The sequence below is a fragment of the Uloborus diversus genome, chromosome 2, assembly GCF_026930045.1.
Source record: "Uloborus diversus isolate 005 chromosome 2, Udiv.v.3.1, whole genome shotgun sequence".
In the NCBI taxonomy this organism is placed as follows: Eukaryota; Metazoa; Arthropoda; class Arachnida; order Araneae; family Uloboridae; genus Uloborus; species Uloborus diversus.
This window is the reverse complement of record NC_072732.1, coordinates 7,340,540-7,365,878: the sequence shown is the minus strand read 5'-3', so window position 1 is coordinate 7,365,878 and position 25,339 is coordinate 7,340,540.

Below are 25,339 nucleotides of genomic sequence, written 5' to 3'. Positions count from 1 at the left end.
CTCCTCAATTAGAAACAGTTCTCGATGGAAGGCGGGAAATCCACAGCAATTCTGTACACATGGTAACTGCTAGCAACAGACCACAGGGATCCTTGGATTTAACAAGCACGTACCACATGCGTATTTGGAGGCGTTGGGCTCCGAGATTGGAATCCTCCGATTCCAAACCCAGAGCCTTATTCGCTGGGATACCCTCCATCTTTTTCCAGACAGCTTTTTTTCTTTTTTTTCCCCCACTTTGTATCCTCCGAAAAGCAAAATATCCGGTCCCTATCAAACCGAAAAGGTTTTTTCTGTTCCATGACTTTTAAGAAGTTTATTACTGCAAATATTTCTAAGACTTTTGTTTGCAATTTTATTGTTCATTATTTTTGTGTATTCGTTGAATTTTTTTAAAGTCCTTCATAGATCTTTCAGCGATTTTTCAATTTCCAATAATTATTGTATTCTGCCTTTTCTTGGAATGTATTATCTCTTTCATCAAAACAAGACTCAAATATAGCTTTTTCGACTTTTGGAGTTCTAGCTATTGGATATTTTTCACCACATGCGTTTAAAAAGTTCAGAAGGAAAGAGATCATTTTCTCCTTCCGTTTTATTGGGCTTATGGAAAGTGGGGGGGGGGGGGGCAGAAAAACAGCTATGTCGATATCAAGCACATCGTTGTAAAAGTTTTTACAGTTTATAAAATAGTACAATAGCAGTATAAAACTACAATTTAAATTCTTCAAATATACTTTAAAAAATGCACCTGTTTAAAATCGTTGCTTAAATATTTTATGGTTTACATTTCATAGTTTTATTTTTCATAGTATTTATAAAATAAAGAAAACAAAAGGTTTTTTAAGTTCTTTAAAAATAGAAATGATTGCCGACTGTCGGCACGTTACCTGCTTTAAAGCACTGATTCCTGCAGGCTAAATTTATAACACCTTATTATTTTTATGCACCACAATCTCTAAAGAGTTTTTTTTCTTTAAATTAAGGAGAAGCTCACTTATACAAACATTATTCAACACAACTCCGAAATTAACTTCATATGAGTACAAAAGGAGCACATGAAAAAGGCACTTTTCCTTGTCAAGCGTCACATTTTCTACCAGCCATTTTTTCTTTTTTTTTTTTAATTTTTTTTTGTTGTTTCTTTTTTTTTAATTCTTTTTTGTTTTTTTTTTTTTAATTCTTTTTTTTCCTTTTTTTATTTTTTTTTCTTTTTTCTTTTTTTTAAATTCTTTCTTAATTTTTTTTCTTTTCTTTAGTTTTTTCCATTTTTTCATGCATTTTTTTCTATTCTTTTCTTTTTTTTTTAATTTTTTTAGCTGCAGTTTTTTTTTTTTTTTTTTGGACGCTTGACAAGCACATTACACAACTAGTCTCTCACAAAAACTACAAACAATTTGATTCAATACAGAACTGCGCATAATGAAGGACAGTCAGAATAAGAACAATTTCCTAACACATATGCTTCTTATTCAGCTTTTGGACATTTTAAAACTTCACCACATGACATTAACATTAATAATAAAATCAAGCAAATAAACCTTTTTCAACAACACAAAATCATTTAACCTGCAGGGAAAGGTTCCTTACATAATATTCAAACATTATGTTTAAAGCTTTTATGTTAACATTAGCAATGCTTTAATATATGAATGGTATTAAAGCTTTCATTTAAAAATTGATTTATATTTAATGAATGGAAATTTCAAGATTATTTTATTCCAGCCACAAACGAAGGAAGACTATTTTCCTATAAAACTTTGCCTCAATGATTTGAAATATTTATAAATCAGATTTTAAAGGACAAAAAAATAATAAAAAATAATAATGTATCAAAATTCTCATCAAAATTGAAATCATTTCTCCTAAAACAATAACTTTTAAGAAAGGATTTTAAGAAAGTGAAGGGGGTGGTATTGTGAAAATGAGGAAACAGTAATTTATCCGAAATTAGTACTCGTGATTTTTTTTAAATAACAATCAAGGGTTTAACCATCCCGCAAGAGCTCAGCTCTTAAATTGACTTTAAGGGCCTAAGCGGTATGGCTAAACCACATGATTATCATACCATTGACAAAATTAAACGCGTTCCCCCTCCCCCCATTTTTCAAAAGCTTTTTATATTTTAACGCCACGGCTGAACATTAATATGAAGTAGCAAATATTTTCCAGTATTTTTCAGTAGCAAGAGAGAAAATTTAATTTACTATTTGGTAAATAGGAATTTTTAAAACCTTTTAAAATTTCCAACGACAATTAAGATGAGATTTCGTGAAGTGTTTCTATGATTTTAACCAGAAAACTGTGCGATAGTGTAGTTATAAAAAACTATTTCGTAAATAGACATTTTTAAAAAATTTCAACCCCAATTTAGATGCGATTTTTTGAGGTGTTTCTATAAGATCAGGAAATCTTACGATAGTGTAATAATGAAAATATTTAAATAAGTACCAATAAAAAGAGCATGGTAAAATATGCTTTCCGACAAATTATTTGCCCTCTGTCCCCATTATCGAAACATGAGGTCTTTAACTCTGCCAAAATTTTAAGAAAAGTCGCCAAATTTAGCGAGTTGCGGTGAGAAATGGATGACACCATTCACACAATTTGCTGTTGGATATCCTGCCAAAAGCAGACCATGAACCCACCGATTTCTCGACCATCGTCGAGAAATCGGTACCTTCCATTTTTCACCAAGTCTTTAAATTAGGTGTTTTCTTCAAATTTCGGCCGATTTTATGACCTTATTTATCGGCAACATAGGCACCAGAATGGGCACTGTCGAAAAATGCTCTTTTTTAGGCTGATACCAATTTTAATCTTCATTATTACATCATTCGTGTGACTCCCTGGTAAGTTTTAACAGGCATTACTGTAGACGCGCTTATTTTTGCGAGGCTTTAATTTCCTCGATTTTTGCCTGCCCGTTATGAGCGAAAAAATTTTAGTCTCATGAAGTATTTGAACTTTATGCATCATTTTCGGTTCAGCTTAAATGAAATTCGGGACATTTTCAACTCAAGAATGACCGATATCTTTATTTCCGTGAAACTAAGTGCTTTTCCAGTATATGGTTATTCAAAGCCATCAAGTCTGAACTTCTTCCAAAGTCCAAATAAAACATCAGCCTCGAGCCTGTGTAACGTGAAAGTTCATTCTCAACAAATAAACGTTTCAACTTGAATGTGAAGCTAATCACTTTAGGAAACCTTCCCGAAGGCGAGACATTTAACGATGAAACTTTCAGGAACAAAAATAAGACAATGTGTTTTCTCCCACAAATACTATTTGCCAAATATACTTGTTCTAATCTTCAAGTACATTTATTTTAATAGAAAACCAATATTAAATAGGTCTTCTTTAACAATAAGTTGCTAATCAAAATTTTAGAATGCTGTGTGTATGAAAAGATTAATTTTAATTTCAGTTTGCAGTTAACTCTTTAACACACAGTGAAGAGTCTACAACTTGAACAAGGGGCAGAGAGCTTAATAAAGGGGGGGGGGGGGTCATAATGCAGACTTCACCATTGACAGTTTTTAGAATGGGTGTATTAGGGGGTCATTCACTATTAATGCGAGCTCTCATTCTTGGGGGGGGGGGGTGCTCCTTTGAGGGGGTACACGATTGCTCTTAGGCGAATGGGCACCCCCGTCTGAGCAGTTTGAAAGTCTTTATAAGAGATGGTCCATCTTTCTTCCTACGAAAAAGTTAGGATTTCAATGATTTAAAATATGAACCATTTTTTTTTAACTTTTAAAATTTACATTACATAGTGTACTAGGAAATATAAAAATTTTGAAATAATCAATAACACTTTTTAAGATTTGATAACAGAGTATGTGTACATTAATTGGTTATAAAGCTACAAACTGCCACCCCATATCGTTGGAATTGCAAGTCAACGCCAAAAAAGTCGGGTATAATATTCAGAGATGGCAGCTGCGTCTTTTCTCTGGACTCATCAGTCTGGAATAGCCATAGAAGAGCAGGAAGCAAACAACCCCATATAAGGTCCGAGTATATCTTCACATTGGTAGCTGAAAAGGTTTTTAGCTCACCAGCGAGGGGCCCGCATACATGGTACGGCTCCATTTAGAAAAAGTAAAGATAGAAGCTAAGGCATAAGCTTTGTACTACAAGTTTGGTTAGGAGAGCACTGTGCGGGAAGGGGGTCAGTGTCCTCCCCTTGGAAAAGTGTTCAAAATTGATGTAAAAAGCACATTTTTATGCACGTTTTAGAGGCAAAGTTAAACGAAAGAGGGTTGAGGCTCCTTCGCAAATCTTTTTGAAAATGATTATCCATTTCAGGCTTTTTTTTTTTTTTTTTTTTCAATATTGAGTCGGATGCTCCTCCCGGAAATTTTCCGAAATAAAAGACTTAAAAAACCTAACTTTAGATACAACTTGAACAAGGAGCTAAATAAAGGGGGGGGGGTCATAGTGCAGACTTTGACATAGTCTTTAATGTTTTCTCGGGTGAAGAGAAGGTTTTGGTGCTCTCCCTGGCACGTTTTTGATGTTGAAATCTTAAAAACGCAGTTTTAGGATATCTTTGGTGACATTAAGGGAGACAGGTGGCTTCGGAGATCTTTTTTGGAGTGGTTGGTGTCTTGAAGACGCAAATTTAGGGTAAGCTTGTAACATTAAGGACCTACGTATCTCAGTTCTGGAAATTTATGACAGCGGTGACCCAAATTTTAAGCTATCCTTGGTGACGTTCAACAATGAAAGTTCGGAGCTCGTTTTGGGAATTTTTCGACCCGGAAGTCTGAAAAACGAAATTTTAGGTTTCATTTTTTAACGATTGGGGAACGGAGAGGGCTTTACGGCTTTCTTTGAAAAAGTTTCAACGTTAAAGTCGTACAACCACAATTTTTAGCTAGCTTTGATGACATTTAAGGGATGGGGAAATTTCGGAGGCTCAGTCTGAAAATATTGCGGCTTTATTTGCCGACTTTAGGGGGAAGTCCTAACGTCACGAATGTGGTATTAAAGCTCTGAAATTTGCCGAAATTGAAGTTCTAAAGATGAGACTTCAGTCTTACGTTTAGGAAACAGAGAAAAGTAGAGAGGTTCTCTCCGGAATTATTTTTCGGAATTGAAGTCTTTTTTTAAGTTGCATGGGAAAAGGAAGGGCTTGAAGATTCTCTCGTGAAAATTTCCATAACGAAATTTAAAGCTATAAGGTAAAAACACCAGTAGTGGTCACTTCCAGGTCTCCCAGATTATTCAAAAGTGCTTTAAACGTGCAGGAGGTTTGAATCCATTGGGAAACCTGGAATAATTTTTTTCAAATGTAAACTTTGAAGTAGCCACCACTGAAGCAATACTAAGCACTCGCCACTACTGGTGTGTTTACCTTATGTAATAAAGTTAGAGGAGGGGGAGTGCTCGGGTGCTCTCATCCGGGAAATTTTTCAAATTTGATGTCCTAGAAATGCAATTTTTGGCTGCCTTTGCAGACGTTAGGTGTGGAGGAAGGGAGTGCTCTACAGCTAATTTTTGAAACTAAAATCTGGCAGACACAATTTAGACTATCTTTGGCAGAAAATTTAAAAGAGCAAGGCTTTGGGGATCATTCTATAGATCTTTTTCGAAAAGATATTCCCGAAAACTAATTTTAAGCTCCAACAAATCAAGGAGGCGCTTCAGGGTTTGCGGGCTGTCTTCAGAAATTTTTAGTTTCTGAAAATTTTAAAACGCAATTTAAAGGTATATTTTGAAGTAGTGGGATATGACCCTCACATTTTTTTCCGTCATTGAAAGCCTGAAAATGAAGTTTTTCATCGAGATGCGAGAGGAACGGAGAGTGTGCGAACATCCCCTTTAAATTTTCGACACTGAGGATCCAGAATGTTATGTTAGGGTAAGGAGATTCGGAAACGCTTCTCCCTCCTTAAAGGACATCTTAAAACTGTGTTAAACGACGTTAGAAAAGGAATAACAAGGAGAGATTTCCAACCATAAATTGTTTAAAATTGAACCGCAGCAAACACTAAGGTAATTTACGTTTGGCTAAGAAATGTTGTAGAAGAGTTGCACAAATTAACTACATCTCAACAGTTTAGACTGTTTTAATGCATTTTTGTGCTGCATTTGAACAATTAATGATGATTACAAGTACAAGTTTTAAATAGCAGGTGTTCTAGTTTTTTTTAAAAAAAAAAAGCATAGTAACACTGTTAATGAAAAATCAGTAGATTTAATAAACTCCTAGAGTAGTTGGCATCTTTGCACATACTATGGTTTTTATACATCTTTCATATATGTTTAACGATTTTAAAGAAGGAAAAGCGCATAACTGTTTTACATATAAACTAAAGAAACTACTGAACTGTTTTTGCCATTAATGGACAGTGCTTTATAAGCACTTACAAGTAGTATCCTACAAATACTTGGCACTCTTTTAATACGGGAATTACTAGATTGTAATTAAGCTGGAACAAAATCAATAATAAATTAATGGTATAGGTGGACATTCAATTTCCGATGCTATTTTTTTTGCAAGAAGGAATGTACAAATAAACTCGTGAATAAAAGTCTTTCGTAATATGTTCACTTAATGTTGTTTTTTTTAGTCATTTAAATGAAAAAATTGCGAAAAATTATTACTGCTAAAAACTCTCTCTTGTTCACGTATTTTACGTGAATTGAACCCACCGAAAACAGCAGAACATTTCAGACTGCAAGCGAGCTAGATTAGAACAACTGGCAAAATCTATAAGACAACTACAACCATCAATCTGCTATAATTTCCTATTTAGCAGAGAATAATTCCCACCGTAGAGCATGCGTTGCTGAAAACAACTGATTTCTGAACTTCATCAAAAAAAAAAAAAAAAAAATCCACATACATTAGCGTTGGCAAGTAAAATTTAAGCTATTAAAAGCCAGTGACCGACAATCTGCTTGACCAACATATCATAATTGGCCCGCCAGTTTTGCCTCTGCAGAACTACGCGATTACTTTTATAGTCTGAATTTCACGCTTTAATTTGTAAGTCAGAGGGGATATTTGAAAGTCCCGACTTAAACAGTTTAGTCACACCGCTCTAAAAAAGGGAGTTTTTATTGTAAGTTCGATAAAGATTTAAAAGAAAAGCTGAAGTTGTAAGCAAACAATTTAAAATGTTATTGGTATAATTTCGAAGGCTATACACACAAAATTTTAATTATTTTTATTGCCATGGGTGTTTAGACACCCACAGCAATAAAAGCTCGATATTACGATCGTTAATCGTCTTAGATTAATAAATTTCAACTGTAGGCTATTAATGAAAAACTCGTTCATTAGTATTAGGACTGTCGTTTTGAACTGCAATATTTATTATCTCGAAATTTCTCAAAATGTAAAATAAAATGTTTAAGTAATTTAATGTATTCAAGAATATGATTTTATTCAAATAATAAAGATTAGTATGCAGACATTAAGCTCTGGCAGTTTTAGGACTTGATGCAGAAAAAACAAGAGAAACCTAACAAAATATCAATTTAAAAAATAATACTAAACATCTTTGTAAACTTTACATCTCTTTGAACTTCTACAAACCCGAAAAGGATTTTATGATACCTCATAAAGTTATTTTCGTTAGATCGTTAGATAACCAGGATTATGTCTTTAAATTGAATTTAATAAGCTTAATTCTCGAATCACAGAATTTGGGGGAAGGGGGGTCGGGGGATAGCGAAACTGGTTGAAGTGAATATACTGGGATTGTTTAAACTAAGAGTTAGTATTGTTTCCGCAATATAAAAAGGTATTAAATACATTCAATTTGAAGAGATGGCATTTCTACGCCAAGAATCCAAAACCGCCTAAAAAAAAACATTGTCTTAATACGGTAACCGAACGGCTTTACCCATAGTTTAAAGGTAATTTGGTTCGCCTGTATATTTAAAAATAATGGATGATGAACTTCTCGCCAATATGCTATGTTCATTTGCTCGTCCATGTTACGGTAATTTACTCGTCCATGTCATGGTAATTTACTCGTCCATGTCATGGTAATTCACTCGGTGCAGAGGAATTAATCCGAAATAAAATTATGGAACAAGAACAAAATCAAATTTTCCAAAAATCGCTTCGAGGCGCACACCTCCATGCTAAAAAAGGACTTTGTGCCATGTTTCATATTAAGGTTCAAATTCAAATCTAGTAGAATTCGATCCATTCGAACACAATCGAGTTGAATGATTCCCTAAGTCAAAGATTGTTATCAGAATAAACATTGGAGCAGACGATTAGCACCGTCTAAATCATTTGTTAGTTAGGAATAATGAAATCATAAAATAATTAAGAATATTAGATTTCAACACTCATCCGACCAAGAACACCAGGATTTCGAAGTAGGACCTCCACCTCCATTAGCGTAGAAAATTGGCAACCACAGAGTCATGCATCTACACATATGTAGAGAATTTCTAGCCGAACACAAACTACAGACGTTTCTTTTTTTCTTTCTTAGAGATAAGTAGTTTTTTTAAATACTGTTTTTTTTTCCATGAATGTATTCCTAAATTGTAACACTGTCAAACATTAAGACATCAAGAATTGGGAGAATAATGCAATGAAGCAATTCTACCATTACCAGTTTGCTCCAGATGGACTTTTTATCATGTCTCACTATTACGAAATTTAGGTAATTTAAAGAAATTTGGAACTATTTTCTTCAAAAATAGTTTCTGCACCCTATTTCCAAAGTACAATACAGTCGAACTCGCTTATATCGAGGCCTGATTTAAAGAGAACTCTGATTTTGGGAGGAAATCAGAAATACTTGGTGGGTACAATGTTAAGTCAATGGGAGCATAACTCGCTTTTAACAAGCAAACCTCGACTTAAGCGAGACATGTTTTTGTGACTCGCAAAATTTCTATTTCTTTCCAGTTCAGCTTATCGGTTTTTTTTTGGGGGGGGGGGGGGTAAATTTACTTCAACATTCCAAAGTCAACCAAAGTGATAAATCATAAATCCTGAGAACAAGCGCTGACATTTTTTTTTAAATCTGTGGATTAAAGATTTAAACATTTAAAAATTATACATCTGTGCATGTACAAGTGAATACCTCAAAAATAATGACATAAGAAATAGACATTCAGACAGTTCCAAAAAGTAATCAAACTATTTGGAACTGTTCAGTGATTAAAAAGAAGAAAAAAGCAACTATTATGAGTTTTAACAAAATTTTTCACGAACTTGCTTTTTACAAGCACTCGAATAAAACAAGTAAATATCCTTAGCGCTCGCTATGAGAGAGTTCGATTGTATCAGAAATTGCAAATCACAAAAATTTTTCAAATAAGGTCTCATTTCTCAAGAAGTCAACTCAGAGCATTCGGCACAAATCCCATTGCTTTCTGCTAAGCGCAATCCTAGATTACCATTCCAAAAACTCACTAAATACACGAGTCATTCTACAGTATTTGTCTGTGGGATGTCCCGTACGTAATACTAAATATATTTATTATTGTTTTTTGAGCAATCACGATTGCTTATTGCTTTCATTTGACTGTTTTGATGTGCTATCATTTTATTTTCCCACCAGCACCCTCTGCAGCATCACCGTCGACCGGCTCCTCACGATGCTGCTCCTATAGCGAGAACCGTCTCCAGGTTGCATCCATATACTATACACACACACGCATACATACACACACCTACATACACATACACCTAAACACACAAACACACATACACAAATACACAAACACACATACACCTACACACACATAGACCTACACACACGCATACATACAGACAGACACCTACACATACACAAAAACATACACACATACACACAACTACCCACACATTAATGCCTACACACAAACACACATACCCCATACACAAACACACACACCTACATACACACACTAGTGATTGCGAAAAACAATTTGAATTCAAGATGTCAAAATTAAATTTTTTTTTATAGTAAACAAAATATTAGTACAGTGAAACCCCGATTTTACGTCCCCAGAATCTATGTTATTCTTGCACTTCACCATCAGGTACCAGTTTTTCCATCTTCATATATATAATAGCCAATTCACTAATCAAATAACGCTTCTGACGTCATCAACACTATTTTTTGGTAATGTTTGACATGCAGGGAAATGCTTTCTTTGGACAAGGCTGAACTGGATCCGATAACTTAACTGTTTTACTGGTAAGACGGTAGTTTTAGAAGAATGAAGGACCGAAGAGGTGGTCAACAGCTATCTACTGGAGTTTAGGGTTCATCCACTGGAGTGAGGGTTACCATTTCAACCAGCAAACAACCACCAAACAGGCAATAGCTTTGTTCAAATATAGAATCAATTTTCAGCCGTCATACCTTGACGGGCGATTTTCTAGTATACTAATAATGTTAATTTAATCTGGAGTGCCAATTTCTTATTTAGGAATTTCCCACATTTTACGTTTTCACTGGGAAGTAAACAAAAGAGTTCTAAACTAAGCAGTACATTTCATTTGTGTGTGCTTTTTCTTGAGGATAATCCACGTTGGTGAAAGTTAATCTATGAATACAGAAATGCTACTGCTCTATCCCCGTAGCTGTCCTTATGTACTTTAACATCCGCAAATGAACATAAACAAGCAGATCCGCAAGCACAGCCCGTGCCTTCTTTCAATATTACACATTGAAGAGTTAATAAATATTGATTTTAATTTTTATGACTTTTCATTAAGACCAGGAAAAAAACATACAAAACATTTCAATTCTGGAAGATGCTGCTTTTACTTTGAATTTAATGACTAAAAAACAACCTACTACTACGGACTATTTTCATCCTAAGTGCCCCTATTCGCCACTAAATGTGTTGAAATGACGTAAAATGGTATGCATAAGAACGTTCCTTTCCTAAAATACGGATATTATGCACATTGCAAAAGTCATTTTTACTAATTATATTATTTTTTCTGTTTGAGTTTTTGCATAGTCTTTTTCTATTTGATTTTTGGCTTTTAATGTACTTCCTGATAGTACGTTTTTTTTCTTCAACTCTGTCCCTTGAGAAACGTAAAATCGGGGTTTCTTTGATTTCAAGATGTAGTTTTAGGTACGGAACATTTCACAGCCAAATACTGCGGAATCATCCCTCTTCAACTTTTCCAAAGAGTCAAGCCCCGCTTCGAACTTCAACCTTCATGCGCTGTACTCTTGATTTCAACCATTTGATCGTTCCATTATCTCCATTTTCCGAACCATTGCCCAGAGACCCGAATGCCCACCTATAGGCGCAGCGTCACCAGTCCAGAGAGTTCGAATCTCCATGCTCGAAAAATGTCAACCAGCACAGAAAAAAAAGCACACCTGTTATTTTTCCTCCAATCACAAATTTGATTCCAGCTCGGCTGAGATACTTTTTCATCCATCACGAAACGAGGCGTCGAACCATGGCCAGGGACATTTTATATTTAAGTGCGTGTGTGATCAATGTGTAAATGACGCGAATGTGCGTGATCAACGTGTAAATGACGTGAATGTGTATTATCAACGTGTAAATTACGTAAATGTGTATTATGTAAGTGTAAATGACGTGAATGTGTATTAACGTGTAAATGACGAAGGTGTGTGATCAATGTGTAAATGACGTGAATGTGTGTGATCAGTGTGTAAATGACGTGAATGTGTGTGATCAACGTGTAAATGACGTGAATGTGAGTGAAGTGAAAAAGTAGAACGTAGTTTAGGATATGAGAATGTATAGGTTCATGTTGTGTGCCTGATGTATGTTACGGCAAGGTGTGTGTAGTGATGTGAGTTAGAGAAGTTATGACGCAGCATGTCATTAAAAAAAGAAATGTATGAGCATTATTTGTGCGAATGATGAAAGGCGTATGCGCTTTTATGCAAATAGTTGAGAGAGTAAATGTTTATTGTGAAGGGTACGATATCAGTTTGAACGAGTGGCGATTAGTATTTAAGTAATGATGTACTTTAAGTGCAGTGAGTGAAAATTAATATTTGAATAAATACTAGGAAAGCGTGTGTTGTGTGTTTCCAAAGTGTTGTACTGTTGTATTTAGTACATGACCCTCCCCCTTCCCCCCAAACGGAAAATGCCCCTGGCTCTGAATAAGCAGTTCAAACGAATTGACCCCTACGAGTGTTAAGTGTAAAAAAGTATTGAACCATACAAGTGTTTATTGTAAATAATCAGAGGAAACCTGAATTGATAAAGCAGACGATAACATATATTGTCTTTAAAAGTTTAAGTTTTAATATTTTGTTCAAAGCACCTTTTTATACTCAAAATACAAACTAAATAAAACTATTTAACGGTTAACTTCTTATAATAACGAAAATATGATGCTGATGACACCATTCAGACACTTGATGTTACCTCAAGTGTCAAGTAACGAACACATATATAATGTCCAAGATATTTACAGTAATCTACTAATCTATACACTAATATTAAATTTTTAAGGAAAACTTAAGAGACTAACCACTAAGAAAATTGGGAAAGATCATGCATTTATTGAAAGAAAATTTTGAGTAAATATCAAGTCTTTACTGTTAAGAATTTAAATGACGACAAACCGAAGATGAATGTTTTCAATGAACACCAATTCCGGGACTGAACGATTTTCAGATATCGAGATGAGAAATAAAGAGGTGAAATTTATACAACTTATCAGTAGAGAATGAAAAGAAAAAGCAAAAAATAAAACGGACGAGTAAACAAATGGAACCGAAGATTTTGAAAACAGAGGAAGAGGTTTTCCTAGGTATAATCTTAATTTCAAATTATAAAAATTTACATGGATGTCATTTGCTCTCTGCTGGGTCAGGACACATTTAAAGCGTCTCAACTGTTTTGATTGACAGCTGCAACGATACATAACAATGATGCCCAAACTACGGCCTGCGGGTCACATCCGGACTGCAAAACTGATCTGTGCGGCCCGTTGTTTTTTGTGTTCAGTGTTACAAACCAAAATGCACGATTAGTAACAATGTCACAAATTTGTGGTCAAATGTTAAGAAATTGAGGTCAGAAAAACATACATTCAGTAAAATGTACATCCATAATGATAACATCAATTATTGATTTGTAAGTTTTCATTTATTTTCCTAAATTTTCCTACGTTATTTGAAAATGAATGAAATATTAAAACTTTGTGTACGTTCTAGCCAGCGAGATGCATTTTAATATGAGTTGCAGTCCTCATGTAAAGGAAGGTTGGGCACTACTGATGTAGAACTCTGCAGAAGTACGAGAAACTGTTTTGGTTACTTTAAAAAAACATCAGTGCTCCCCTGCCACAAGTAAAAACATGTAGATTTTAGAAAGTTTAAATGCTTGATAAAATAAATCTTTAAAAAATGTCTTAGCGGAATCGTTCTTCCTTCTTTGTAACTGGCTTGAACGTAAAATCTATTTTGTTGAGAAATTTCAGAAATGTTGCTGCGACGAAAAACCGCAAATAATTTAAATATATCGCATACAGAAGTTTTGAAGTCTATTTTAGTTTCCCTGAAGTTAGTCTGAGCACTATAAAATAGCAAAATTAGTTTTTTGAGCAATCACAATTGCTTATTGTTCTCATTTGACTGTCCTTGACGTTAGGCTGATTTTATATCCCCCCCTCCTCCCTCTGCAGCACTCCCGCCCACCGTCCTCTGCAGGTGCGGCTCCTCTGGTCCTGAGCACTGTCCCCCGGAATCAGCTTCTCCTGGTCGGTGGCGTCCATGTCCTACACACACGCTGATACACATACACACACGCTTACGTGCATACACACAGGTTTACACACTCACACAACTCTACACATGTAACCCCGCAGGAGGAGGGGCAGGACAGGAGCCGTTTCTAGAAACAATCTCCAATGAGTAGGGTCCTGTCGCAACTCGTGATTGCGAAACACATAATTTGAAATAATTTAATAATTTGAAAATTTCAGAATTCAAATTAATTTATTTTATTTTTTGTCTTGATTCGTTTAATGGCGTTACGTATTTGGCCACGAACGAGAAAGCAGATTGTATATATTATTATTTCTTTATCTCGTTAAAATTCTCTACAAGGGGCTGTCTAAATTTTCGTGCATAATGGGGTCGTTTCCGAAATTTAAAAAGTATTTTTTCTGAAAGAGCATGCATAAAAACATAGGTTTTGACCATTTTTTAAATAATTGGGCAACATTTACTATTTTAAAAAATATATATTTAAATCGGTGCGCAGACCCAATTTCATTTTTTATGCTTCTGCGCATGACATCGCAAACGATGAACTGCCATTTAATGTTCCCATTACCGTAGAGAGCAACATTTAATTCGTTTCTGAATTATCATAACGTGGAAACGCGGTAGACAGCAAACGTAAGCATTCAGCTCACCAGTGGATTACGCGTCAAAATACATCATTTGTGACACCATAAATACCACGCCTTGTTTGAAAAATCGGACATTTTAAAAAAATTACTCTAAAAATAACTGTTGGGAAAAGAAAAGTATTTTCTGAATCCATGTGATTTTTTTCCCTCATACTGTATTTCAGCGACTAAAAATAGTACTTTTGTCTGAAGGAAACAACACCATTTACAATATTCCCCCTTCCCCTGTTGTCTTAGTGTCAAAAGTTTGACACGCTTCGCCATATCCCGTCCTTCTGTCAAATGCCAGGCTTTATGACATATTTTTAGGTCAGAAACCAAAACTACCCAACAGATCATATTCAAATGTTATTTTAAAACTTGACAGTCGTAAACATGTTTTGCATGCTTATTCTACATGAAATATGTGGGACGTTTCTTACAAGAGCCGTAATTAACACCTAAAAATAAAATATTAACGCAAATGAGCACGTGTAGTACTTTGAAAAGTGCCACAGAATGATATATTTTACTTTAAGTCATATTACTTAACGAAATAACAATCATCATGAACCGTTTAAATATTTCAAAATTTAAACTATTAACTGGAACTTAATTGAAACCCATATCTTTTCGATCAGTTTTGTTACGAATAAAATTAACGGGAATGCAAAAGAAACAGAAAAAAGTAGCATTTGCGTTTCAAAATGAAAGTATATAAAAAGAAGCTTAAAAGCATAAAGATGTATATGCCGCTTTTAAATGCTTTTATTTTAACTAAAATCGTGTAATTGTACCACCGCATCGTCATTTTTACAAAGTTTTATGAATCTCCCGCTAAAAAGGGTCACATTTATGAACGACCCAGTGTTCTAAGGTTACCGATTTTTTTTTCTGGGTACTTCACTTAGGAAACGGAAGATTTCGTCAACTCCGTAGTGAAAAGGAGGGGAGAGCAATGAAAAAGTTTTAGCTCAAGAAATGTAACAAAAGAGCCTACGAGGAATTGGAATCCTGTATAAATCCTGATTTAACAAACGAATGAATAAAAAAAGTTTTTGGTATTCGAGAGAATGGAAGGTGACAACTTGAAATGTATAAACCTGCAAAGTTTAGGCCTAGTAATGTTAAGCGTAGAATGTTTTTTTTTTCTTTTTTAAAATGTTGGGGAGAGAACTTGCTGACTTGAAAGAAAAACGTCTAAATAGCCCTACATTCTAACTTGCAAGTAACCCTGCCCAAGTGTGAATCACCGGTTGGAATAAAACTTTGCACATCGATAGAACACTTAAAAAATATTGAACCTGTGTTTTTCTATCTTTTTATTTTAAATATGCTACAAACACATTTAGGGGGAAATTTTCACCCCCCTAAATACTGGATAATTGGGGATAACAGGGTACTTTTATTTCAAATTTTAATAACAAAATTCAAATATGATAGACAATTTGAAAAAACTAAACAAATTTAGTTGACGTGTTTCAGGATTTGTCTGAAAATTCTATTTATAGGAGTAAACTATCTCTCCCAATCGTACCCCACTGTGCGATTTGAGCAGATCCATGTCAGAAAAATCACCTTCTTAACCTCTACATTTCCGATTTCTAGAAAATTTGTAATGAAGGACACATGACAAGATAAATATTCCTGTCAATTTTTAGATTTCTATTTCCAAAATTGTTCGAAATTCAAACCAATAAAAAAACTCAAAATGAGCGAAAACAGTGAAAAATGTTTTTACAAATGACTAACTTCTCTCCTATTATAGTAGAATGAAAAAATTAAAACAAAGAGCTTTATTTCGATATGTAACATGACCTTCGTGCGATAGATTTAAGTTTTAGGGTAATTCACCGTGACAGGGTAATATTGCGAAGGATGGTTTGCTCATTTCAATAGTCTTTTCAGAAAAACAGTGATATACCAACTGTAGTTTATTTAGTTCTTCAAATTTTCTATCATTATTTGAATTTTTGTATATTAAATTTGAAATAAAAGAATATATTGTACCCTGTAATCCGCAATTATCTAGTATTTAGGGGTAAAGTTTACCTCGTTAAAGGTAAAGTAAGAAATAACAACGTCAAAAAGCACAAATTGCAAATTACTGTAGACACGTGTTTCGGCGTTATAAGGAACGTCTTTATCAATGCAAAAAGAAATAGCTTATAGATTAAAAGACATTCGACAAAAGCCTGCCGATAAAAAAAACGGGTTCAATATTTTTAAGTGCTCTGCCGATGTGCGAAGTTTTGTTCTAATCGGTGATTCAGTTTGGTAGGGTAACTTGTTTGTTACGTAAAAGAAAAAATACCTACGTGGGTAGTTGCATAAACGAAAAAAAAATTATTTTGCCAAAAATGACATTTAGAAATATCGTACTATATGCATCCAAGTTTGATTTAACATTAACTTTCCTTTCTAAATACATTCATAATCTGTTTGGGAATTTGTAAAAAAGTTTTCTGATATAGGTAAATTGGTTTTCAAAAATTATAGCACGCAAAAAATGAATAAGTAAATAAATTAAAGAAACCCGAGATTAAAAGACTTGAATCTGCCCCGCAATGTTGAAATATCTTGGAAGCAAACAAGCTGAAGTGACAAGCAGTTTAATTCCGAAATTTAAACTACTTTTCAAATGGAGGTAAAATGTGCAAAAGTATCTAAATATTCAGTGAATCGAAGAAAAATCTAATCACGAGCAAGCATTTGTTCTAAATGAAGGAACCTAAAGGTTCCATTGTAAATGTAAAAAAGATTTTCAATTTGGAAAGGTTCCATGACTGTCCGTAATGTAATATCATGAAACACTTCACCTGAAGAAATGAATTGCTTAAACAAATCGTAGAAAATAACTTAAATCAAAACTAAATGCAAAAGATTGCATTTACACACTAAATGAGTTAAAAACCAGTGAGAATGTAAAAAGATGCATTTCATATTTATAACAGCTGCAAGTTTAAGAAAGCGTACATTCACGTAAACGTAATGTGCTCATTGGTTATCCTACATTTCCCATCATTCTAAATAATAGAAAGTTTTTGAAAAATTCAAATTACAACAGCTTTAAAAACGTTTAAATTTCGATATTCATAACATTTCTTATCAACAAAAGCGAATGATTACATTGTGAAATTTCCTCTAACATATATAAAAAACAAAGTAACTAACCTAAGTAACACAGCACTAACTAAAAGATTATGAAATTTCTTACACAAAACGATATTGAATAAAAGAGATCCTTAACTACTATTCCATTCTAAGAATGGAATAGTATCAGTTCTAAAGAATGTCGCATTCTTTGAATAAAAATATTTTTTAAATCAACAGCACTCATGCAGATCAAAGAAAAAGTACAGATTTATACAAATACTTGAAACTTCAAACTACGATGTACCAAGCATTGCACATGCTTCGAAAAGAAAAAAAAAGCGTTAAAAATGTGTGCAGAGAAAAATACAAAACCAATAAATGAAATGATATCCAAAACCACGAAACAGTTGAGAATCAACTATTTAAGATTTAGCTCTTCAATAAGAAATAAAACACTAGCTATTTATAATGATTGGTTATCAAAAAGGAAAATTTAAGAAAATTTTTAAAAAATGATTATGCCTTAATTGTATTTAAATTTTTAGCTAATTGACAATGGGTTTTAAAATACTGAGCTAAAACATATGCCATAATGCCTGTACAACATAATTTAAGACTTAAAATCTTAAAACAAGAACGCTGTACGCGCTATAAATTTCGTAATTCTATGAAATTTAAAACAAATATAAGGTTTAACAAAAGCAAAAACTTAGATCAGTACAAAGAATTATTTAGGTGATCTAAACAAAATATTGAATCTAAAAGCAGATTGTTCCTATAAAATTTTTCACTAGATAGCGTTTCGGCAAAGTTGCTAAAATAAAGTACCCGATTTTAAGTGCGTGACAAAGTGCTCCCCCCCCCTCTTTTTTTTTTGATAGCTTAATTTTTACACACAGAAATAGTAACAATTATGAGAACCATCAGCAGAGCAATTTTATACAAAATGCTCGTGGTGACAAAGTTGCGGTCAACATAAAAAATAGTTTTTAACATTTCAAAGATTAGGTTAAATTCATGTTTAAAGTTATCGTCTATCTGCTGTTTTCAAATAAGATTTCCTCATTAATGTATGGGCATTGAAAAGTAAAGAATTCGTTCAAGAGCGGCCCATTTGCAAGTATAATATAGTGTTCTGGTCTTTTTACATCACTCAAATAATTTCTTATAAAAAGTACTGGAATTCAAGTTTTCAGTATTAAAATAAATATCAATATCCCGCTGCAAAACGTTACGAAAATAAACTAAATTGAAAAAGTTGGCACTTTTCAGTGCAATTTGTTGAGAAATTCTCCCCTTATTTGCAAGAAGGTGGCAAACTTTAGTATTATGTAAACGCCTTTCCCTTTAATATGCGTTTAAAGCTTATAACACTTGGGTACAAATTAAGAAAGACCAGCAGATTGCAAAGTTATAAATATATTAAAAACACTCAGCGTGACATATCAAGTAATCAAATTGTTTAAGAACAACTTCACATAAATAAAATAAGAACATACCTCTAGCGTTGTGAATTTCAGCTCTGCGGGCGACCACAGGGGTATTTGTAAGTTCACTACAGCTGCTAAGGAAATAAGATAATACTTTAGAACAAAAATACTTCGGCATTAAAATACATGAAAAACAAAATTCTTGAAATAATAACCTGAATCTTTGTCTACCTTAAAAACTAGCATCAAGATATTTCATAGAATGCAAATTAGGCATAATGTGAAATTGGGACACATTCTGTAGCGTAATCAAAAAAAAGTTCTACATGTGGGTATAACATGTAGAGAGTCAAATTCAAAATATATATACATGCATATATTTTTAAACATTATGAATGTGACCTTTATTTTTTTTTATTATTATTATTACTTAAAACTTTCGAAATTGTTTTAAAATTTTCCTTCCTACGAACATCTTACAATATAGTACAGGTAGGTACAAATACATAAAAGTAACTGGTAAACATTTTCACCTAAAATGCTGACGTATCATTTTGTACGAAATGACACGAGACTAACACTAACTCATTGTTTCATCTTTTTTTCAGTTGTTTTTACTTTACCAATATTGTGGCCCTGCTTAGTCATAAGTAACTCGTCCACACCTTACGCAATTAAAAACAGCACACCTTCGGAAAATAATAAGCGAAATAAAACAAAGCGCGTACTTACCTAACTCAAATCAAATAGACTAATTCTTCGATTCTTGTAAGAAACAAGTGTAACGTGCAACGCAATTGGAAGTGCGCGCGCAAATACTTGAGTTTAAAAGGATAATATCCCCGAATCGAATTTCTACTCTGAACTAATTCGAACTCATTAAGTTCCTTGAAGTATCGATCCTTCTCTACGCTTCAAAGGTAAACACAAGAAATATATTTAGGGTTGAAAATAAACTGGAATCTGTTAATATTCGGTATTTTGAAGCTAGAAGTATAGCATATATCTAAATACTTGCCCTGTTTTCATTTTAGACACCTTCAATGGAGTCCAAACACATCTCTCGGGAAACTCTGTTTTACGTTGAAATCCGACTTTCAAGGCCACCAGTTGGGATTGAAGAAGAGTTAACCCTTAGGAATGGGTCGAACAAGCTATTTGCTCAGTATTTTAGAGGTTTTTTACTAACTGAATGAACATCTACACTCGTAAATGCATCCTTATATCCAGGGCCTGATTAACGCACGGTCCGCGGACCTGGACACCACAAATTTAGGGGCACTAAAATATAGCCTAAATTAACTTCCTTCCCTTTTTTTCTGTTAAAGTGAACGTTCCTTTTCAGCTTTGAAAAGAATCAAAAATCGTTCGAGAAGCTGCATTTCTCAGGATAATTTATAGGGGTTTCTCTTATTGACTACTGAAAATTCTGTGACATCAAAATTCGATTTCGATGATGTGATCGACACATTTGCCTCTGTTAAAGCCAGAAAGAAGCCTTTTTAAATCTTAATGTCAGAATTTTTTTTTTTTTTTTGCTATTTTTGCAGTTTTAAATTGTTTTTGAATTCATTTTCACCTTAAGGTAAGGCAATTTTAACTATGATTAGTATGGTGACTATCAAGTGTTTGATATTCAAATCCCAGGTTTCTGTAGTTATGTGTAGGATTCTAGTGTATTAGGTTTCTAGTATAAAACATTGACTTTGAAATTGTGCTGATTTTCTCATGGGGGGGGGCACCAATTTTTACTCAGGACCTGGGCACCAGTTTGTCTTGATCGGGCCCTGCTTATATCTCACGACATCGTCTTCGTATCTGGCGAGATATTTTTCGCGAAAAATGCGGCAGTAAACTTTGTACAATTGAGTTATTTTTTCATTAAATTGACGAAACTTCCATGAAATTTGTAGGTGCACTTCTGTCCTAGCGAGACAAGAATCGCGGTAAACGATGAAATTTGTCCAACGATGGAAGAACCCCGGCGTTTCCGAGCGTACAAGTAGTTTGAAGAGATTTATTGAAGCAACACCACCTTACATTATTACAATGCAGTCGACTCCCGCTACAACGCGATCCGACTTACGCGAAATGTTTATAACGCGAGTTTTTCAGGAGCAACAAATTTTGGAGCTGAAGCGAATTTCTTGCTCTCAACACGAAAATATTTGGAAATTAATCGTAATGCTAAGTTTCGGCTTTGTTACTGACTACTAAACACTGACTTCATGAATGTACTTTGATCCTTTCAGCATCACTGACTGCTCAAGTTCTCACACACCGTACTATAAACATATAGCTTTATAAGTGTGTGCGTATATATATCAGATATCATCACTCCTTATTTTTCATTTATTCTAAACTAGTGGTACCCGCACGGCTTTGCCCGTAGTTGAAAATTAAAAGGTCATTCGGTTCGCCTGTACATTTACAAATAATGGATGGCGAATTTCTCGCCAATTGGCTATGTTCATTCGCTCTCACATTCCACGTCATGATAATTTCGTAATTTACTTGTCCATCTTATGATAATTTTGCTCCGGAAAATGTTCTTAAAATTGAAATAGAAAAAGAACAAAATCGAATTTTTGAAAAATTGCTTCGAGGTGCACACCCCCATGCTGCAAACTAACTTTGTGCCAAATTTCATGAAAATCGGCCGAACGGTCCAGGCGCTATGCGCGTCACAGAGATCCGGACAGAGGACATTCAGCTTTATTATCAGTAAAGATAAAGATATGAAGTGATGAAAAATTGTAGCATCTAGGAATGGTGTTTCATCTAAAGTTTGAAGATGGAAAGAAAAATCAAAAGCTTACGATAAGAAAAGGTAAGGATTCTTGATACGCTGGAACAACTATAGAAAATGGGTCGAAGGTAGCACGACAAGTCCAGACCATAGTTTTAATATGAAGCTCGCAGAGTAGCGTTTAAGCAAAATGCAAACAAGCAAAATGCAAATAATATGAAATTTGGAATCTGATCTTGTATTGTAGATTATAGAGACCTTGAAAGAGGGGTGTTACCATGGATGTAAATGTTATAAAAGTAAATGCAAAGCTACTGTATTAAAAAATATATTAGAATGAAGATCAGATTGCGCAGCATAAAATCATCAATTTTTAAGTTATAAATCTAACTTATTGTATCTACTGTATAGTACTTGTACAGTGCAGTGCTTTATTATTACTACTAACTGTACGTACCGTACTGTTTTATTTTTATGTCTCGCTCTCTCCCATTGAACATTGATTTTGTGCATCGTAACAGTATTTTATGTTGAATAATTCAATTTTTTTAAAAATACGGCAAAAATTCAGTTCTTTGTGTAAGAAGCGGTGATACAGTCCAAAAATAATCTAAAACAGTTTAAAAGGTGTTTAAATATGTCCAAAATGATTGGGCATGTTAATAAAAAATATCATAAACACAACACTTTTCCACAACGCGAAATTTCGACTTACGCGAGGAGTCTTCTGTACAATCTTTTTCAAAGGTGTTTTTTTTTTTCCACTACGTCACAACTTTTTAATATTATTTTCGAATTTCATAAGTAAAGTATCATTTTAAAGATTACTTTTCTCCGCTTTGGGAAAAAAAATTACCTCTCTAGTCGAAGCGTTACCTGTATCCTTTAGAAAACTAATGTGTATAGTTTGAAATTATCTAGATAGTACAGTTTTAAGTTTAGTGAGATTTTTATTTTAGAACTACATGAGTTATGCCTTAGTACTGGCATAGGATCAGTAACTTACTACTTAATAACCGAGCTCTGCCTCCAATTGACTAGTTGAACCGCACCATGGCTGCGGACTTTGGTTGATGAGAAAAATGTACTTTATCTACCACCTTGTTGGCACTCTCAGCTTGAATGAGATAACGTATGAGGTAGAGCGTTGTACGTGAACTGTTCAAAGTTTCGAGTAAATTGTGTTTTAAGAGTTCAGATCCTAGACAGACTTTGATTAATAAAATGTCTAACTCCATGCTGTACAGCAGCACCTACTAGGGCAACTAGTACTATTTCTTGTCCCAAGACAGAGGGGAGGTTCATCTACCATTTGCACTGGTTATCTACATTTTTTTTTTTCCATTTTGTCATTTACATTTCTTTGCTTTTTAATGCCTCAAGTGAATCCATTTCAGATATTCACTCTTCCGGACGGATGAGTCCAGCACAAGGACGAAACTGCAATCTCTGGATGCGGTAACCGAGCTGAGCTGTCGGTATATTGCATGTATTTAGTAAAGTTTGAAGTGTTTAGAGTGCATGAGAGTGAAGTGTAATAGAGTTTTTTTGTGTGTGCTTGTGTGTGTAAGAGAGGGAGAGAGACAGCTAGCTTTGCAAAAAAAAAAAAAAAAACAGTTTAAAAACAGTTTTGAGAAAAATCAGGAAAAAAATTACTTTCTATTTTTTAAAACCCGTGCATTTACCATTTATTATAGGTCTCCATGTATAACTCTTTCTGATTTATTTATTTATTTATTTCAGATTTATAAAGAAGGTTAGGTCTAATTTCAGTCTCAATTCCTCAAAAAACTTTTTTTTAAGTTATTTATTTCGCTTACCTTAATTCTTTCAACAGTATTATTTCTTTTGCTGTGTCCTGTTTTGGACTAATAATATTAATTACCGGGTTAAAATTTTAGTCGGGCAGCGCCTGACATGCGACATTTACCTTTTGGGGCTGTCCCAACAGTCGAACGGAAACTTTGGGGGGCTGCGAACAAATCATTCCACGATTTTTAGAAGTGGGTGGGGGAGGAGGGGAATCGTAACAGTTTGTGACAAGGGGAAGGGAGGAGATAACGAGAAGTGTGCTGCCTTACTTTGATTACTATCATGTTTATGAAATCTATGCCTGAGATGACAAAGAGGAGGGGGGAGGGGCAGGGGCGGATCCTGAAAATTTTGTAAGGGGGGGTCAAGTTTCAATCGCCATTTCCATCCTCCAACGTAAAAAAAGTATCAGTCAAGCAGGTGTGACAACTCACCAAGGAGGTCGATGCATCCCCTCACATGCTACAGAGCACCGTCCCCCAAATGAGATCAAAACCCTTTCAATTTACACCCTCTCCTAAATTTTTCAAAAAGCACAACCTGTACATCCCTTCATTCCATTTAAATGTTCATCGAAACTCATTTCTTCAGGCAAACAGGCTCGTCACATTCCCGTAAGCTTTGACTATATACGATTACAGCTATAAAATAGATGAAAAAAGCATAAACGACATGCGATTTGATGTGGAAGAGAACTCTGAAAAAACGTTAAACTCATTAAAGATTATTGTTCTTTTGAAAATGAACAAAAAATTCAAAATAGCAATAGCCCAGCAAACCAACCAAGTCAATCTTGAAATATGACGCACTGAGAAGAAATACTTTGCATAACCAAGCAAAGTAAAGTTAACATTGATCCTATGTACTATATTCCGGTTCTAAAAAAAAATGAAGTTTAATAAGAATCACAGTAAAATTTTTGTCACAGGGGGGGTCAGCTGACCCTTTGACCCTCCTCTGAATCCGCCCCTGGTGAGGGGGAAAGTGAAGTGTAATACTTTGTGACAAGGGGGAAGGAGGATATAACGAGAAGTGTGATATTGCACATTTATGAAAATGTGTTAATGAAAAATAGCTTGACATGTAGACAAGGCAGGGAAGGGGGGGGGGGTTAAGGTGAAGTGTAACACTTCGAAACAGACGGGGGGAGAGGGTCAAAAATCTTGGAAAAAATGTGACATTTATGAAAAGTTGTCCTTTAAGAAATCTTTCATTTTAGATCTGCGTCGGCACATTTCGTAATGAACATGAATTCCTTCTAAGAGAGCTATGTTCAGGACCAACGAGAGGTCATGACCAGGATTGCCAGACATCCCGGATTTCAATGGACAGTCCCGTATTTTAAATTGTCCCACGTCCCGGGGAACTTCCATACGGGACGGCTAAAGTCCCGTATTCCAGCTAATAACGGCTGTAACTAGCTTTAATATTTTACAGAACGAGACATTATCTTAAGGGAAGAAAATAAAGTAAAACAAAAAAATCTGAAATAAAAAGCAATAAGAAAACCATGTGGCAGCAATCGCAAAAATTATTTTCGTTTTAATTTGTTTTTTGTTTTGGCGGCAGACCATGAGGAGCCGAATGATTGCTTCCACTTTACTCATTGACTAATGTTGGAAATAGATCTCTGCGCATGCGTCGTCAATCACAATGAAAACTATTGTTACACTTTGATTGGCGACATTTTGTAAGGTTTAATGCTTTGTTACGATTGACTTTTTCAGATTTATCATGAAGAGACGTTCTCCGTCGGAAAACACCCCTTAAAAATACCCAGTAATTGCCGCTACCTCGAAAATCCCCCCCCCCCCCCTCTTTCACTTCTAGAAGCCTGTCCCGTATTTATTGTTCTTAAATCTGGCAACCCTGGTCATGACAGACGAGTCGGTAACTTGGGGCATGTCCCTTGAAAGGGTCCGGCTC